The sequence below is a fragment of the Alosa pseudoharengus genome, unplaced genomic scaffold (genome assembly GCF_046254945.1).
Source record: "Alosa pseudoharengus isolate Yale_2024_CS ecotype anadromous, Long Island Sound unplaced genomic scaffold, YU_APseudo_1.1 YU_APseudo_1.1_scf_5, whole genome shotgun sequence".
Classification (NCBI taxonomy): domain Eukaryota; kingdom Metazoa; phylum Chordata; class Actinopteri; order Clupeiformes; family Clupeidae; genus Alosa; species Alosa pseudoharengus.
Genome location: NW_027468837.1, coordinates 31,396,048 through 31,408,936, shown reverse-complemented (window position 1 = coordinate 31,408,936; position 12,889 = coordinate 31,396,048).

The following is a 12,889-nucleotide window of genomic DNA, read 5'->3' as shown; positions in this document are numbered from 1 at the left end:
AAACACGGGACTGAGGTGCATGCCTTAACTGTCGAAATGGAAAAAAAGCGTTGGTCTTTTTCGTCAACTTGAGGATGGGACTATTGCTTTAGGGAAGAGTTTTTGTCACATATACATTAAATCAATGACGATAATGTCACTGAATTCTCGGCGTGGATGATTAGCAAAATGTAACTAAGAAATCTGATATAATTCATATTAGTTTTGAGAATGAAAAGAATATGATAAAGGTCAATTAACAATTAACTAATTGTACTTTGGAAGCGACTGCGCTCTTCTGCAGGCGATAAGTCCTTTACAGCAGTTCGCTGATTAGATGTGCATTTTGCTGAGAGCAAACCATGTTCTGCCTGCTACTCGTCTTTCAGCAGCCTCGCTGCTTCTTCCTCGCCGATGTGAACAACTGACAGCTGCCGCAACAGCAGCCGAAACTGCCGCCTCTGCAGCGGACGCGGCCCTGACGCGGCACAGATCCGCGCAATGCTTACAAGACCAGGGCCGGATTCCTTCCAGGAAAGAGTGTCTCTCGGTCGTTCTTATCTCGGTGTTTGCTTATTTATGATCTCCATGGCGGTTCATTGTGCTCCCCTCCGGCAAGCCATTGTTTCCTATGGCAGCTAACACACTGCTCCTGCGCCTACCACTCTAATGTGTGTTGTACACGCTGGCCAGCCTTCTCTCAGAGAGAGGAGACATTTCCATCTACAGTATTATATTTGCTTGGTTCATACTGTTATTGTGATTGTGAAGAGTGAGGCAGGGGTGTGTGATATCATGCTGACTCTCTTCAAGTTATGTTATTCGTTTGTGCCCCATTGTCATATAACATCTTTTGTTTCTGAGACCTCTATGTTCTACACTCAGTACACACACTGACATGCCATTACTGTTGCCATTCCTCTGTTATATAGGTCTTTACTGAACTAAGTATTTAATTTATTGCAATGTTGCACTTATAATGTTAATTGTCTGTGGAAAAGAAAGAGGGAGTAAGATATTATTGTGACTATTGGATTTGAAAAGTTAAAAAAAAAGCAAACCACTACGTGATAACATTGTTTATCATCATAAAGCCATAAAAAAGTTTTTTGTCAGTGGAAGAGAATACAGCAGAGAGAGAGACAGAATAGTGAAAAGAATGATGGAGAGAGAGATAAAGAGAGAGAACGAGACAGACAGAGAGAGAGAGAGAAACAGACAGAGAGAGAGAGAGGCAGACAGAGAGAGAGAGAGAAACAGACAGAGAGAGAGAGAGGCAGACAGAGAGAGAGAGAGAAACAGACAGAGAGAGAGAGAGGCAGACAGAGAGAGAGAGAGAGAGAAACAGACAGAGAGAGAAATATATAGAGGGAGACAGAGGGGACAGATAGCGAGAAACAGAGAGTACAGTAGGTATGTAGGGTCAGCACTACTCTGGGCTGGTCATCAGTACAGTAGGTATGTAGGGTCAGCACTACTCTGGGCTGGTCATCAGTACAGTAGGTATGTAGGGTCAGCACTACTCTGGGCTGGTCATCAGTACAGTAGGTATGTAGGTTTAGCACTACTCTGGGCTGGTCATCAGTACAGTAGGTATGTAGGTTTAGCACTACTCTGGGCTGGTCATCAGTACAGTAGGTATGTAGGTTTAGCACTACTCTGGGCTGGTCATCAGTACAGTAGGTATGTAGGTTTAGCACTACTCTGGGCTGGTCATCAGTACAGTAGGTATGTAGGTTTAGCACTACTCTGGGCTGGTCATCAGTACAGTAGGTATGTAGGGTCAGTACTACTCTGGGCTGGTCATCAGTACAGTAGGTATGTAGGTTTAGCACTACTCTGGGCTGGTCATAAGTACAGTAGGTAGCACTACTCAGAACTACTCTCGGCTGGCGATCGAATTTCCGTTGGGAACTCTGTTCTCTGGGAGGGAATCACGTTCCAACTTCCCAAAGCTTTCCAGGACAGGCCTGCAGTCTGGCTCTTAGCCCTGCTTTGGAGACCAGAGACACAGCTCGATCTGGACCGGTGTCAGAGACACGGCTCGATCTGGACCGGTGTCAGAGACACAGCTCGATCTGGACCGGTGTCAGAGACACAGCTCGATCTGGACTATTAGCAGACACAGCAGGAGCAGCACATCATGTAACACATGGCATTGGCTGCATTCACGGAACACAGAGTACCGCAGTGCCATAGAGGAACGGCAGCCAGAGTACAGCAATAGCAGTGCAAAGAGTTAAGAGTAGCATGGCCCCATCATCTGCAACAAACAGTCAGGGGAATCCTGCCCTTTGCTATCACCTTCAACAGGCAGCAAGACACACACACACACACATACACACACACACTTCTTGAATGAGTCATGACTCCAAAGGCCATTCTGGTTTCAGCGGGCAACCGGAAGACTAAGGGATGTGTGTGTGTGTGTGTGTGTGTGTGTGTGTGTGTGTGTGTGTGTGTGTGTATACACGTCATGCGTGGGTGCAGATGTGCTTCAAATGAAGGGCTAGAATGTCTCAAGTCGGAGGAGGAAAGACAGATGGAAGGAAGGAAGGAGGGAGGGAAGGAGAGAGAGAGGGAGAGGAGAAGAGAGAGAGAGAGAAGAGGAGAGGAGAGGAGAGAGGGAGAGCAGAGGAAAAGAGGTGAAGAGAAGAAAAAAGGGTTGGACACTTGACCTTTTGGCATCAACACGAAACATCCAGTTCTGGACACAGCCACTCTGACCCTCTCTCACCCAGTTCACTCTACTGCCCCCTTGTGGCCACACGTCACACCACCGCCGGTGCGCCTGTCGTCAGGTGGCGAGAGCACAACCTCATTAGAGCAGCAGCCAGTGCGGAGAATAAGAGAAGGTTGGGTTCAGTGTTCCACCACTCCCTGTGATTTCCTGCCTGTTAATTACTGTGTTTTGTGCTTCACTGCGTCACCAGGAGCCCAAAATACCCTGGTTTCTGCATGCAATTAGGCACAGTAAATGGGGGAAGAGGTTGACCAAATAAGGACCGTGCTCCAGCACTGCGTGAGACATTAATTGAAGGGCGGAAAAGCTGCATTGTGCACAGAGAGAAGAATATGGCATGTCTTTATCACCCCACACCCCCGCCTTACATCCTGCCTGGTGTGTGTGTGTGTGTGTGAGAGAGAGTCTATTTCTCAACACATCACTGCCACTCTATTGTCACAGTAAGTCTGCGAGCAGAGACAGGCGATTGCAGTAACAAGCTTCAGAGCCAGCAGGTGCAGACAGACACACACACACACACACACACACACACACACACACACACACACACCAGTCCAGTCTCTGCTGAAAGAGGAGCACACTTTAAATTAGCTTCAAAAATCTCAAAATCTCAGTCCACAGTACAGTCATAATTTCCACAAGGAAACCTTTCATCTTGGTACATCTCAGAATGGAGGGGGATGACAGTTGCATAATCGTACAAACATATAATGTTTTTATTTTACATTTATATATTTTTTTACATTTGTGATATTCAGTATATTTAAAAAGCTAAAACATTTACTTTTCCCATTGGAAACCCATTTGCAAACCCCATTTGCTTTCCTGCCAACTCTCTTTTCCCTGTTTCTCCTTCTTTCTTTTCCCTGTTTCTCCTTCTTTCTTTCCTGTTTCTCCTTCTTTCTTTCCTGTTTCTCCTTCTTTCTTTTCCCGGTTTCTCCTTCTTTCTTTCCCCTGTTTCTCCTTCTTTCTTTTCTGTTTCTCCCGCTTTCTTGTTTAAATCCCTCGTTCTTCCTTGCTGTGCTCATGCTTGAGAGGGCATGGCGCTCTGCGCTGGCAAGGGCACAGGCGCGGCATGCCGTTCTCCGCTTTGAAAGCGGACGGCCCCCTCGGGCCTAAACCCAAGCCCCCGCGTCGTCAGGACTGGTCTCGTCTCCATGGCAACGAGCGGCAGCTGCGAGCTCCTTTAATGCGGAGACGGAGGGGAGAGTACCTGTCCGCCCCACAGGTGCCCATTGGCACCACCACCATGCAGTGTCCTGCGGGCACCGGTTGGCATGGACACAGCCCGCCTCAGCCTGTTCGGAGTCCTCTGGAGTGCCCGCCACCGCCACGTCTGATGCCAGGAGGTCTAAAGAAAGCCTTTAATGTGGAGAAAGAAAATGCCCGCCTCCCAGTGGGCAACCGTGGGCACCACCTCAGCCTAGCAGGCACCTGTTGGCACAGCGTCAGTCTGTGTCTCGGAGCCCTGTGGGCGCCCACTGGCACACAGACTTGCCAGTGTGTGTGTGTTGGCACAGCCGTGGCCTCCGACTGGGCAGAGAGGCCTGTGTCAGTGGGACAGAGAGCATCCTCCCATCCTGTGGATGTCCACTGCACCAACAGATGGCCGCCAGCCAAAACAGTCTGTTTTTGGTCAAATACTTTATAAACATTTTATAGAACAGTGTGTGAACTCTGTATTCAAAGACAGCAGGTATTGTGTGTGTGTGTGTGTGTGTGTGTGTGGTAGTGCTGGTGGGGGAAGAGATTTTGAGAGGGTAAGAGAGTGAGAGAGAGGCAAGAGAGAGAGTGTGTGTGTGTGTGTATGTGTGTGTGTTTTCCAGTCCGCTGCAAGGCCCCTCAGCTTTGTGCCCTGTGGGCATCCAATGGCACAGTGGCCCACAGCCCGCAGGCATCAACTAATGCGGCCCTGAGCCTCCATCAGGGAGGACAGACTTACCTTCAGCAGAGGTGCCTACTGCAGAGAGGGAGAGAAGGAGAGTAGAGGGAGGGGAGGAGAGGAGGAGAGGAGAGGGAGAGGGGGTGAAAGGGAGAGGAGGAGAGGAGAGGAGAGGGAGAGGGGGAGAGGGAGAGAGGGAAAGGAGAAGGAGGGGGGGTTAGGAGGAGAGGGAGAGGGGAAGGAGAGGGGGAGGGGGAGGAGAAGAGAGGGAGAGAGGGGGAGGAGAGGGAGAGGGGGAGGAGAGGGAGAGAGGAGGAGAGGGAGAGGGGGAGGAGAGGAGAGGAGAGGAGAGGAGAGGGAGAGGGAGAGAGGGGGAGGAGAGGGAGAGGGAGAGGAGAGGGGGAGAGGGGGAGGAGAGGGAGAGAAGAAGGAGGGGGGAGGAGGAGAGGAGAGGGGGAGAGGGGAAGGAGACGGGGAGGGGGGAAGAGAGAAGTGGCAGGAGGGAGCAGGCTTTGTACTCTGCTCCTGAGACGCAGCCGCCTCCTCCACCGAGGCGTGATGAAAGGCAGCAGGAGGGTAATGTTTTACTCCGCCCGGGGGTCTAAAGGTCGCCAGGAGACACGCCACAGTCCCCGCCACTCTCCGCTCTCCTGCAGAAAGCCCTCTGATCACAGCGTGTGTGTGTGTGTGTGTGGCTCTGTCTACGCTCAAGGCTTATGGTCCTGTGTATGTGTGTACCAGTTTAGCTTTGAGCTTACAAGTGTGTGTGTCTTCTGGCTGTGTGTATTCTTTGTTGGTGCTTAGCTCGTGTTTACTCTGTGAGGGTGTGTGTGTGCAAGTTGTTTTTCTTCTGTTTGCCGCTGTGTGTACACAGCGTGTGTGTGTGTGTGTGTGTGTGTGTGTGTGTGTGTGTGTGTGTGTGTGTGTGTGTGTGTGTGTGAGTAACCATGATGCAAGAAATCGCCTTCTACCCGATGGTCGCACTGGTGTATTTCTTCGGGGTACTTCGCGGGGCACAGGAGAACCGCGTGGAGTTCCCCGACAGCGCCTCGGTCAACGTCTTCTGCCTGTTCGTGCTGGCCCAGCCGCTGTGTCTGGTCATCGGCAGCTACACCGGCATGCTGACCTACCTCATCACCGCCCTCGTCTCCTACAACTTCCTGGCCTGGAAGGAGCCGGAGAGCGAAGGCAAGAAGGCCGCCAAGGACACAAAAGGCAAGAAGGCTAAAAAGAAAAGCAACTAAAGGGAACTAAAGTGAGTTTAAGTGTAAAGTGACGCCCTCTGGTGACTTGGAGCATGTGTGTGTGTGATCAAACTCCCGATGTGATGTGGGGGAGGAGGTGGATGGGAGCCAGGAAGAAGCAGAAAACAGCTCAGTGGGAAATACCGGCTTACTGGCGCGCGCACGCGTGTGTGCGTGTGTGTGTGTGTGTGTGTTCCAGGATCCAACTGTAATGCCAAACACCCACTGGATGCTATTTGATCTGCTGGAAGCAAACTGCGAACACGATAACACACTTCTGAAAATTTCAAAGACTGAGGACGAATCTACTATCCCCCCAACACACACACACACACACACACACACACACAGGCCACTGCAGGAGATGACTAATCGATAAGTGGCCTCTGTTGCCAAACGCCAATCTTGCTGACATTGCTACCTGCAGAGACACTACTCTCTGTGAGGGACAAATACTGACTGCAGAGTCTGACTGGTCTTCATAAGAGATACACACAGACCGCATGGACACGGCCCAGTGGACAGCATGAAGAGACACTGCTCACTATTCAGCATACACACTACTCAGCGTACACACTACTCAGCGTACACACTACTCAGCATACACACTACTCAGCGTACACACTACTCAGCGTACACACTACTCAGCGTACACACTACTCAGCGTACACACTACTCAGCGTACACACTACTCAGCATACACACTACTCAGCATACACACTACTCAGCATACACACTGCTGAGTGTACACAGGGTGATAGCATTATATGGCTTTCGGCTACATGGCTTGTCAACTCATTGTCTGTTTATTATGATTGTATGTAGTTTAACTAATGGGTAAATATCATCACATTAGTGTTTGGAATGTTGTGGAATGAACATGCTAAAGAATATCTGCGACCATCTGATATTAATTGGGTATTTAAGGAATATCTGCGACCGTCTGATAGAAAATGGGCGTTTCAGGAATATCTGGGACCATCTGATACAAGATGGGCATTTAAGGTCTGTCATTGTCCACTAATCCATCCTTTTATCAGTAGGTTCAAAACCCCCACCTTTCTGACAATATGTTTGTCTGTAACTGCTAAATAAACAGTCTTTTGTGTGTAAACATTGAGCTTGACTCTCTCTTTGTGTGTGTGTGTGTGTGTGTGTGTTCTCTGTTTATGACCGCCTCATACTTTAGATAAGACTGACTCACCAAGGCCAGGCTTTAAAAGCAATAGAGGGGTAAATGCTGTGTATCTCTGGCTGTGTGTGTGAGTGTGTGTGTGTGTGTAGTGCACTTCTTAAGCTGTTCTGTTGATTATACCTTATGCACATTTCATTCTACATAAGACCAAGGTGTACACGAGTTTCCATGCTAATAGCACTCATTTGCTATTACACAGGGGTAATTAGTGCGTTACGCTGTATTTGATGATACCGCTACCATGAAATTAGTGCTTTAACAGGGAATGTTTCCTCAGTAGTGACAGAGTGTGTGTGTGTGTGTGTGTGTGTGTGTGTGTGTGTGTGTGTGTGTGTGTGCAATATGGGCAGTGATAGGGAATGTTATGGTTACTTCATGATAGAGACTGAGTGTATGTGTGTGTGTGTGTTTGTTTGTGTGTGTGACAGGAGCATTAATGAGGAAAGTTATGGTTACTTCGTAGCAGAGACCGAGTGCCTTGTCAACTACTCCTCTAGCACCTTTCTGTCTGCGTTCTCTCTCTCTCTCACTCACACACTCACACACACACACACACTATGTATCAAGCATTTAAATAAGGAATACTAGCTGAGAGTGTCAGTATCATGTAGATCCATGATATGCTAAACTGACACTGACACTCTGACCTTCTTCACCTTGCAACACACACGCACACACACACAAATACCCCCTTTAGCCACACATTATACACCAAATAAACTTTGCCACTACTCTTCAACTGAACCAAGAGCATCTACTTGTCAATCTCCTCTACTGCCCTCAAGAAAATCTCTGATTATCAACCACCAAGCACCCCCCTGCTCTTTCTCTCTCTCTCACACACACACACACTCACTCACTCACTCGTGCATGTGAACACACACACACACAGAGTGAAAGAATGCATTAAAAAATCATTATCTTCCCACAGTTTTTTTGCCAGATGAACACAGCCATGATGTGGTGTGTGTGTGTGTGTGTGTGTGTGTGTGTGTGTGTGTGTGTGTGTGTGTGTGTGTGTGTGTGTGTGTGTGTGTGTGTGTGTGTGTGTAGGAGAGCATGGCTGATATGTGTGGATAAAAAGGGTAGGCCTGATGATGAAGGCACTGCTGTTTGGCCAGGGGGAACTGCCAAAGAATGCATCAGCACACACACACACACACACGCACACACACACACTAATAGTCAAAATGTCAGTCAGTGGAGAGAAGGACAGCAGAGAGAGAGAGACAGAGAGAGGCAGAGGGTGGAGGAGTAGAGACTTTACTGTTTAATAACAGAGAGAGGAAGAGAGGAGGAGAGGAGAGGAGTGGAGAGAGGGAGAAGGAGAGGAGGAGTAGAGAGAGGAGAGGGAGAGAGGAGAGGAGAGGAGGAGTGGAGAGGAGAGGTAGAGAGGAGAGGAGAGGAGGAAGTGAGAGGAGAGGGAGAAGGAGAGGAGAGGAGGAGTGGAAGGGAGAGGTAGAGAGGAGAGGAGAGGAGGAAGTGAGAGGAGAGGGAGAAGGAGAGGAAGTATGAATGGATGAGTGCAAATCCATGGAGCTGAGCGAGGAGAGGAGAAAGAGAGAAACACTGAGCAAAAAAGAGAAAAGAGAGGAGATTGGAGGAGAGGAGAGAGATGAGAGGAGAAGAGAGGAGAGAAGAGAAAAGAGAGGGGATTGGAGGAGAGGAGAGAGATGAGAGGAGAAGAGAGGAGAGAGATGAGAGGAGAAGAGAGGGGATTGGAGGAGAGGAGAGAGATGAGAGGAGAAGAGAGGGGATTGGAGGAGAGGAGAGAGATGAGAGGAGAAGAGAGGAGAGAAGAGAAAAGAGAGGGGATTGGAGGAGAGGAGAGAGATGAGAGAAGAGAGGAGAGGAGAGAGATGAGAGGAGAAGAGAGGGGATTGGAGGAGAGGAGAGAGATGAGAGGAGAAGAGAGGGGATTGGAGGAGAGGAGAGAGATGAGAGGAGAAGAGAGGAGAGAAGAGAAAAGAGAGGGGATTGGAGGAGAGGAGAGAGATGAGAGGAGAAGAGAGGAGAGAAGAGAGATGAGAGAGACATTTTTTGAGAAATAATGAGAGGAGGAAAAGGAGGGCAATGTAAACATAGAGGTGGGCTGAACAGAGTGAGAGAGAGAGAGAGAGAGAGAGAGACAGAGAGAGACAGAGAGGGTAAGAGGAGGCCGGTTCTGTTCGACAAGGTCATCTTTAAACATAGAGGTGGGCTGAGAGTGAGCGCTTCCAAGCTACAGCATCTCCATCACACACACGCTAATGCCCTCGTCCATCACTACGACAGCCCGTGTGTGTGTGTGTGTGTACTTTGATCCTCCAGCACACACCCAAACACAGAAACAGCAGTTAATGATGAGCATTTGCACAGGAGATGAAGACGTATGGCCGCTGGTTGAATTGCCCTGCAGGTGCGGTGCGCGGAGGGAGGAGTGGGGAGGGGAGGCTCTCCTCTCAGCAGTGACCCATAAGAGAGACCCACACACACAACATCTCCCTTATTACCCCCCCCCCCCCTGCTGAGGTGAGGTGCTGTGTGTATGGGTGTGTGTGTGCTTCTGCTCCATGTTTTCAAAAGAGCTTCAGAAGGCAAAGGGTGGTATGTGTGTGTGCGTGTGTATGTGTGTGTAAGGAGGGGGTGAAGCTTCTGCACCATGTTTTCTAAAAACCTTCAGAAGGCATAGGGTCATGTATGTGTGTGTGTGTGTGTGTGTGTGTGTGTGTGTGTAAAGGGAGAAGTTGAAACGTCTGGTCCCGGTTCAATAGGCAGAGAACGGTGTGTGTGTGTGTGTGTGTGAGTGTGTGTATCTGTGAGGGAGAGAGGTGAAACGTCTGTTCCCTGTTTTCAAAAGCACTCCATTAAACGGAGGGTGAGATGGTCCAATCAATCCCAATTAAAACCGCCTCCAAGTCATTTGTTACAATCAGCCGCGCAAATATCAAAGTTGTTCCGCATGCGTCGCTCGGTTGGGCAGGAGAAAGAAAATAGACGCTCCCGCTCTTGATGGGCGCAATTTGGCTCAAAGGTTAGGAGGCGTCGGTGCGAAGGTAATCACACCTGCTCTTTACGTCCAGGAGAGCATCGGCATAATGACACAACACCACAGGGCTGCCTCCAGACACTGGTGGACATGGAGCGTGATGTGTGTGTGTGTGTGTGTGTGTGCGTATATGTGTGTGCGTGCATATGTGTGTGTGTGCATGTGTGTGTGCACATGCGAGACACCTGAAAGGGGAGCTAGGCAAAAGCAGGTTCATCATTACATCGATTGAGCTTCAGTTAATGGCCGAGCAGACACTCTGAAGAGCAATCAGTCAGTCAGTCAGTGCGAGGGGAGTCTGATGGAGATCCTCGTGGTCTTCATCATCATATTCGGATCACTAGCTGATTCTGAGCCCATGCAGCCTGGGCAAAGCATGCCTCTGACGCACATATACAATCAGAACCACATTGGCTGCTGGTTTGGAACAATAACAACATAAAAAGATGATTGATGACAAAATCATTATGAACATCATACATCAATCCTCCATTATTGTCATATTATGTCTTATCACTTCTTGAGCAATCTGGGGACGCTACAAAAAACAATGAGGAAAAAAGTATGAGAAGAAAGTCTCAAGTTCCCAGAGTGCACCACACAAACAAACTTGGCAGCATTTTACTGTTTTATTTCAACAAAGGCATGTGATTCAATAAAACGTAATTACAGTATTTACAGACTTTGACCACCAGTTCTGGTCACATGCACACTGGGTTCTGTACACATTTACATTCTCAGTGGGGAGGGGGAGGAGTCCATTCAAGTGAAGGCACGAGGCCTTTGAACTTTGACCCTGTGACAGCGTGATGTGAGCCCTCGGCACATGTCTCTGATGGGCTTGTTCCACGCACAGCAGGGAGCTCTGGGAGATTTTGCTGCCCCAGTGATTACATGGCTCTCTGCTATAGGGCTGGAGAGTACACTCAAAAGAATGCAGTCTTCTCAGGGACGTCTTATGGTGTGTATGTGTGTGTGTGCGTATGTCTTGCTATGCGGCAGGACATGAGCCTATTCAAGAGAACGAGAGAAGTAAACCTCAGACTAAAGCTGAGGTGAAGATCTGATTTTATAGTGTAGTTTTGTGTGTGTGTGTGTATATGTACGCATACACATCACAAGGCAAGGTTGTGGGCTGTGGTGGGTGGCTGAAACGACACAGAACACACCCTTAGGCAAGCACAAACTTCACCGTACACACACACAGCTCTCGCCTCCTCAGCTACAGAGCCTGGGGCTTCAGTAACTGTGACCACCCTCACTGCACAACGGTGCGTGGTGACTTGAACTCACACCAGAGGTGCACACACACACACACGCAGATGGACGTCAAGAGAAGGTGAGCATCTATTGGACCTGTGAAAAAGCTCTGGCTAGCGCAATGGTGTGTGTGAGTGTGTTTTTTTAAAAGTCTGTGTGCGTGCACAATTTGTATTGGTGTGTGGTGTGTTGGATCTTTTTGGATCTTTTCATTTCCCTGCATGGGATCAATACGTTATACTATCTTCTGTCAGCATATGAGTGTGTGTGCCATGTTGTGTCAGGGGTGTGTGTGTGTCGAGGCTGGCAGCTGGTATAAGGCAGCGGGCACTAAGAGCCTAAGATGGTGAAGGCTTCAGTGTCTCACACACACACTCTCTTACTTGCATACACACACTCTCACCGTTTGGTGTTTGAATGTATATTCTCAGCATCTGCTTGAGGGTCTGGTTAAGTGCAGAGGTTTCAGGACACCTCCATCTTAGGAGGGGCAGTTGATGCCATCCTGCCTGTAGGACACAGCTGACCCACACAACCAGCTTCCCCTCACTAATCAGACTGACTCACCCACTCCACATTCATTCACATGCAGAGAGGACCTATGGCAGCGTATGTACAAGCACCATCGAGCTAACGCTAACAAGCTACATCTAAAACAGCATCTGTTTGACTATGCTAGCAGAGCAGTACAAAGTGTGAGAGAGGAGAAAAGGAGAGAGCGCGTAAGGAGACCCAGGCTGGACTGGGCAGTCTGCGAAAGGCCAGAGCGACAGAAGAAGGCTGCTGTTGTGTTTGAGCACCAAAAGGATGAACAGAAGGCTGAATGGACCCTCTTCTGGAGGATTTTGTTTTAGAACGCAGTCCAGCCAATCACAACTACACAGTCCTGTGGTCTCCCAGCGACCGGCGAGTCCATGGCAACCAGTGGAAGTTTGAGAGAGTGCTTCCTCAATAGGAAGCACAAAGGAAATCAAATAATAAAAAACAGAACAGAGCATCACATTTGAATGTTCACATTAATGTCAAGTCATTGAAAAAAAACTTCATTCAGTCCATAAGAGCACAGATTAAGAAAGAATGGCTTCTGTATTGTCCAAAACCACTGTATATTGCCTAATGATTTCGCCACTTCATTGTTTTGTTTTCCATTACAAACAAAAACAGACTTTCATCATTTACAGTCACTGACGTGAGAATCCTTCATGTAAATGAGTAATGAGCTTAGCTGTGTCCGTCATGGTGAAAGTTCAGGATTGTAAATGTCAAACAGATAGAGAGATTAGTTAAGAAGAGCTAGTAGCATCTCCAGCGCATGCTGTAAACGCTACAGCAGAGTCATATCACAGACCCTCCCCCTACACGTTTTGCAGCACATATAAATATATGAAAAATAAATAAATAAATGACAAAAATGCTGCTTTTTCTTCCATTGGCATTTTTTCAGTAGGGAATGCTGAACACAGACAAAAGGAAGCAGTTAAAGCTTAAGACAAGTTTCTTTAAGTCCTGGCATCTACTACATTGGTGTCATACTGAGCAATACAGTACTTCAAGT